The sequence below is a fragment of the Lynx rufus genome, unplaced genomic scaffold (genome assembly GCF_022079265.1).
Source record: "Lynx rufus isolate CCGP_SWC_20201006 ecotype Redwood Valley unplaced genomic scaffold, mLynRuf1.p SCAF_12, whole genome shotgun sequence".
NCBI classification, from domain to species: Eukaryota; Metazoa; Chordata; class Mammalia; order Carnivora; family Felidae; genus Lynx; species Lynx rufus.
In genome coordinates this window covers 47,133,279-47,140,310 of record NW_025814826.1, presented here as the reverse complement: position 1 = coordinate 47,140,310, position 7,032 = coordinate 47,133,279, and positions in this window count along the sequence as shown.

The window sequence follows — 7,032 nt, the reverse complement described above, 5'->3', positions numbered from 1 at the left end:
AATATTCTTGAGTGCCTATTATGCGCCAGGAACTGTTCTCATGCCAGGAACTATCCCCTTCCTGCTGATGTTCACAATGGTCCATTCACTTGAAAGAGTGTGGCTTGCTGGTCGGCTCTCCATCTCCTCCTATGAGCTGCTGTTTGAGCAGTTTCCCACAGAAAGCACGGCCTTGGCTGAAGAAGGCAGTCTACCCCCTACCAGGGATAGAACCCCTTCTCAGTCACCTTTTGTGTTCTGTAACCAAACCTGGCTTGTGAGAGTGTCTCAGATCTGCTGAGCATTCTGGGAACCCAGGGCTTGCTGGATTTTTACCGAACAGGCCTCACATAGTGAAGTGCTCTGCTTAGCCCAAGTATTGCTTTGATTTGCTAGATGCATTTGGATCCCCTTATGGTGAAATGCCTTGAGTTTGCCTGGTGGCTTCCGAGCAAGTATGTAACCAGAGACAAGGAAAATAGATGAAAGAAAGTACAAAGGAAATCTGGAGGCAGAAAAGATAAGGGAAGATGATGTGAGCTCTCTTTTTTCAGGTATAGTGTTCTTTTTCCTTTCCATGGCCTACCTGTTCAAAGAGGCCTTTAAGACACTGCAGGAGGAGAGAATAAGAAAAGGGTTTTAAATCCCTCTGTGAGGAGAAACCCTGAGAAGGCAAGCGAGATGCCGTTTTTATGTTCTAGGGAACCTTAGTCCTTAAGTGGCACGGGTCATCCCAGCGTACCGGATGGGAACATGGTGGTGGAGTACTTATTTACCAAGTACTTGTATGAACCAAGCCTAAGTCAGAGGTGTACAAATATTATCACATTTAATTTCTTTTTCTCAGGGAAAGAGGAGTTCAAGTTCTGAACAGTCTAAATCTTGCAGGGACACTGAGGTCTTAATGTGGCACAGCTGTCTGAGTTATAGCCATGTTTTTGCCTCCTCTAGATGGTCCATACACTGGCTAACAGTGAGGATGCTGGAGCCAGACTGACTGAGATTTGAGCCCAGTTCTACTACCTTCTAGCTGAGTGGCTCAGGGCAAGTTATTCAACCTGTCTGGGCTCCTGTCTCCTGGCCTGTAAAGTGAGAGCAATAATTGATCTTATTTCATGAAGTTATTTGGGTTGAATGAATCATTACATGTAGTACAGGGTCTGGCACACAAAACCTATTATCTTTGATTCTCTATTATATCTTCTCTGAGGAAAAATACCCTTTTGTGTTCAGTCTTCACCCCTTTTCTAGCAGGTATCAAGCTTCCTGATCTGTAAAAGAGGATAATATCTATTTCCTATGGTTGTCTTAATGATTTACTATCTTTTTAAAAAAATTTTTGAATGTTTATTTTTGAGAGAGGGAAAGAGAAGGTGTGTGGTGGAGAGGCAAAGAGATAAGGAGACACAGAATTCAAAGCAGGCACCCGGCTCTGCTCAGCACAGAACACGACCTGGGGCTCGAACTCACAAACTGTGAGATCGTTACCTGAGCTGACATCAGACACTAAACCGATACTGAGCCACCCAGGTGCCCCAATGATTTACTATCTTAATGTATGTAAGTTATTGCCTTATATACTGTCTGTTCATAAGTGGTCTCTCAGTAAATGAGTTTGAACTTTTCAATGAAATATATATGTATACTCATTAATATATATTTTGACCTCAAAAGAATTCTATCTTGCATCAAGTATAATGAAAAAAAAAAAAAACCTTTAAGGCAGTGTAAAAAGTAAAAATCACTTCTTCAGCAGTGTGAACTTATGAACTACAATGGATTTTGACAGCAGCAAACTCAGCCTCTATTAAGTGAATATCTGTGATGGGCATAGCATTGTGCTGGGTGGGGAAAGAGGGAGAATTAATCCTAACCCCAGGGAGCTTTCCATCTACGCAGGCAGACAGAGCACACACATGAAACTGGAACATAAGAGCAGAAAGCAAGGTGTGATTGGGCTGTGAGTCCCCAGAGCTCAGAGATGTTGGAAGTCAGTATGAAATGATGTCAGGGGCAGCAGTGTGGTTTCAGATGAATCTCAAAGGATGGTTAATGATTTAATCAGAGAAAGGGAAGAGCTCACAGGGCATCCAGGTTGTGGAAGAGGATGAGCCGGTGTTGGATTTGCCAACATTAGATGAGGTGGATAGGCTACAAGTAGACCATCCTGAAAGGCAACCATTGTAGTTACCCGAGTGTGTCTAAGGGAGGTTAGCATTTAGAAAACATGTGGAATAAAAGAGAGCCAGAAATTGGAGACTAAGAGGACAAGAGTGAAAGAATGAAACAGATGTGATCAGAAAAGCTTGGGGTACGGTAAGGAGTTAGGGCCTTGTTGAAAGAAAATGGCAATGGGGATGCATCTAATTGAGTTTTTGAAATCCCACTGTGAATGTGAGGAAATTTAGTGCTGCTTTGCTGAAGGCAGTTAGAGGGAGAATGGCTTGTGGAGGGGGTAGAAGTGATGAATTTATTTCAAAACCTTTACTTTGGACTGAAGTCCAGGTAGAGAAAGCAATATCTGATATCTACAGATCCCCTTCTCTTCTGTGTGGGGGCCATAGGGCTAAACAGTAATACACCTCCTCTTATTTCATCCTTTTCATATTTTCATAAGTTATTGAGGTGTTTGTTAGGTAAGACATTGGTAGATGTTAAGTAGATCCTTTAAATCTAAACCTCCCTGTTTTTGGAGTAGTTTAAAAGTAAAATCCACAGGAGAAAATACTGTTTGTCCCTTTTTCAGAGGAGAAAGCCAAGTCCTAAGCAAGTTGAACAGTTAGACCCATGGAGCAGCTGGTAAGCAGCATGGGTGAGGTACAGGCTGTTTGTCTCCAGGCCCCACACTTTCACCCACAGTTCAGGACTCAGTCATGGGACAGGGTGAGAATTCTCGAAGAGCCAGGTGATCCTATTCTCTACCATCTGAGAGAGGAAGACCCTTCCCTATCCACTCTCTCCCTGTCCCCCACAAATACCTGCCTACAGAGAGTGTTGTAAACAAGTAAATAACCCAATACCTTACAAAAATCCTGTAGAGGTATGCCCTGCCCCCCTCCCCGCCCCCCCCCCCCCCCACCAAATTAGGTGCTCAGAAAAGAGGCTAGAAGCTCTAGGAAATGCCCTCTCTGACCGTTCCAGGTCACCAGACCATATTGCTACCACCTTGTGTGGATTGGCAAGAACAAACATTTAGGAATCCACCAAGGTGAGCATCATAAGAAAGAAACTTGCTACTACTTAATTCAAAGTCTACTGCTACGACTGTTTTATGTCTTAGTTATTTCTCACCTGGACTATTGTTGGTTTCTTGGCAAGCCCTTTCTGTTCATCTGTCATGGTTTTACTGTCTATTCAAGACACAGAAACACATTTATTTTTTTCCCCACCAGCTGTAATTCTCAAACCACCCTTTACTCAGGCAATTATACCAGTTTCCTGTTTCATCAGAGAATTCAATTTAAAATTTTAGTGCCAGTGGTTAAAATACTTACTTCATACATAACTTCAAGTTTGTATGGTTTTAATTCACATTTATGTTTCTGTTCACACTCTGCATTCTTTAATTGATTTATTTGTTAGCTATGCCATCTGTAGATTTTAAGTACTGAGCTTTCACAAATGACTTTTCTTCCCCCTCCGAAAGCTGTTTTGAAAACTATTTCCCTCACCTTATTGCAATTAAATCTGTGCTACATTCTCATCTTCCGGAGTTGAACATTTTTATGGTGTTGCCTTCTTGTATCTTTATCCTGAGTTAGACTATTAAACAGTTCTGGGCATATACAACAATAAAACTTTTTAACCACATAGATACTATTTTTGTATGGTATCCCATGGGAAGGGGATCTCTAACTTGAGCTCTATAATCTGCTCTACAGGCATCATGAAAACACAATTCTCCTTGGAATAAGCGTTTCACAGAGTTCACTAGTTCTTTGGGTTGGTTGGTAAGCATCCCTCTTGTGGATGCACAGAAGTCCCCTGACTAGCCTAGAGTTTGTGTATATGAATAACTCTCTTCTAGCTCATATTCTATAACTTTGAGTGAAAGGTCCTTTCCGTCTTGGTATACCCAGCGCCCACCATCGTGTCTGGAGTCTGTAGGTGCTCAGTAAAGACTGTTAGGTGAGTAAATTATAAATCCAGGTTGGTTATCTTATCAGTAAAAAAAAAAGATATGGCCATCTTCAGCATGGAACAGAGAACAGAGACAAATGTCTTCCCTTTGACTTCACCCAACCTCTTTAATGCCTAGGAAGTATTCTGACCTATGAGGATGAGAGACCACGCATCTGTTTCTGTCTTTCCCTTCGCCTGTAAAAGTGGTTGACTGTGTGGCATGCTTGTGGATGATGAGAGTGAGGGCTCTTTGTCTCTGGAGTTAGTCAAGTATCCTTACAAGAATAATGTGAGTATAGGTGAGTTTTAGGATTTTGACTTCTTGAAGTTCTTTGCTCCAAATATTTAACTGTGACTAGAAAAATCCATCGCTCAAGCTCTTTTCCATACCTATGGATCTACATAGAGCAATGGTTCTTACCTTGGCTGTACATTGGAGTAACTTAGGGAGCTTTAAAACACATCGATGCCTGGATCTCACCCCAGAATTCTGATTTAATTGGCTTGGGGTGTGGCCTTGGCACAAGGGATTTTTACCATTTGCCCAGTTGATTCTAATGTGCAGCCAAGGTTGAGAACTGCTGATAATAGAGTATTATTTTTAAATACTCAAAAGGCTAGAAGTCTAAATACGGTGTAATATAATTTGTTTTATATTAATATAGCGATTTTTGAACAGGTTTCATATAAAATTACTCAAATGACTCACTAAACTGCATAGAAAAATATTTTTCCAGTGTCAGTGATAGATCACTGGGAAACTTGTGAAATATGCAGATTTTTATCTTCCCTTAGGCATTCTGATTCAGTACATTCGTGGTCAATCCAAAAATCTGTATTTTAAAAAGTACACCCAAGTAATTCTTGTGTACACTCAACTTGAAGAGATTCTGCCTCAAAAAAGCAACTGAGTGACTTAAAACAAATTGTGGTCGTTCTGACAAAGAGCATGCCATTTGGTTTTCTTTGGTTTCCATGCCATAGAAGAGTAAGACCTCAAGGTACGGAGAAAATATAGGTTCACATTTTCTTTGTAAATATCTTACTATTCTAATTTTGGAATGTAGATTACCTATTGACACTAGTAAGAATTTTTGAAAAAAAAAAAGGTGTGAATCATCAATGCATACGTTTACTGACGTAAATATCTTAGTGCCTAATTTAATCCTGTGTGAAGATATAAACTGAAAAGGTATTAAATAAATTTAACTCTAATTCTTTAAGTTAAGAAAAAAAGATGTGAAAGAATTCAAGATTCCTATCATGTAAAAAAAAAAAAATATATATATGCATCCCAAATAGCTTTCAGTTTATGCTTAAAAAAATAAGTTCTTGGTCCACAATGTTTTATAGGAATAGAAACAATTTTAAGGCATCCAGTTATGTTGGACAAATCTAGGAGCACTCAGGATAACAAACTCTATGAGCTGTAGGGCAAGCACACATTTTAGTTTAAGGCTGAAAGACTCCTCGATCTAGCTTAAACTTCCTTGGGAATTTAGGAAATAAAATGAATTACTCAAACTGGAACTACATCAAAATGTCAAGTTAACACATTTTGGCTTGTAATGGTGCCAAGGGATCTAATGTTTGAATGATCAGGGCCTTAGGTTTCCCATTCATTTTAAAGATAATTTTATTACCATGATGCTGGAGTTTTCATTTTATTTTATTTTTTCCTTAGCTCTTTATCTTTGCTTCTACCCAGGCTAGACTAACCAAGGTCTGACAATATCACACTGTCCTTAATTAGAGCAGCTATAAAGGAAGATGTCAACATAGAAGTCCACAAATTCAGAAAACATTTTAAGTTTTCTCATGATCGTGAATAATCCATTTGATTTTCTGTAAACTCTTCTTGGGTTTTTGAGAGTTGCTTCACTCATTATTTAAGGTAGTGGTAGAACGAAGGAAGAGCAGGCATCAGTGGACTGTGTTTGCTGTTGTTTTTCTTGCAAATTTTCCTAATTGGTGCCCTTTCACCCCCCTCCGCCCCATATTTGTTCCCCACTCAATGACTTTTCTATGACTCTCACACTCAATTCCTGGCTACAGAGATGGGCCTCATAACCTGGGTCAGTCTAATCATGGTACCCACATATGCAACAGTTGGTCCAAAGGTTGGTTATTTGGCTCCAAGCTGTGCTAATCAGGGTCCACTAGAGTTCTCCACTTAGAGAAGTGGCCCAGCCTTGGGGGTCAGGGTACAGACATGTGAAGACGGAGAACCATCTTTCCATTTGGAGAAAGCCTACCTGCCGTAGAAAGAATGGAGCAGAGAGCCAGCAGAAATTACAGAGGCACCAAGAATCCTGGGGCATTGAATCTGGGCTCTAATTCTTGAAGCCTGAGTTCCTGCAGATTTTTTTTTTTTTTTTCCCACACAGAAACTAATAAATCCCTTTTGGCCCAAGCCATCTTGAATTGGGTTTCTAACATTTGCAACTAAAATTCTAACACAGATCAACAAATGCCACCTATCCTTTTGTAGACAAGAAAACTGAGATTAATGTGCCCAAGGCCATCTATCACAACTGAACTGCCCTCCTGGCTCTTTGGTCTACCTATTGGCATACTCTCCCTCAAGAAAAAGCTAGAACTTTCAGGATTAGTGGGGTCTGTGTGTTTAATAACCCCCAACCCATTCATAATTGGTCCCAAGTAGATCTGTGCATAACTGGATAAATCAGCATCAGTTCTGAGGGCTGAAAGCACGCTCCCCGAATTTGGGCCACAGTTCTGTAGCTGAGTGTAGCTACACTGACTTTTGCTCCACGGTAGAGCTACTGTCTATAGAACCAAGGCCCCAAAGACATGATTTCCACATTCGCTCCAAGAGCTGAGTTTGTGGCACCTTGAATGATACAAGGAATTGAGTGTGACAGTTTAAACAGAAAACCATTCAGTTAAAACAATTTTTATAGGGGTGCC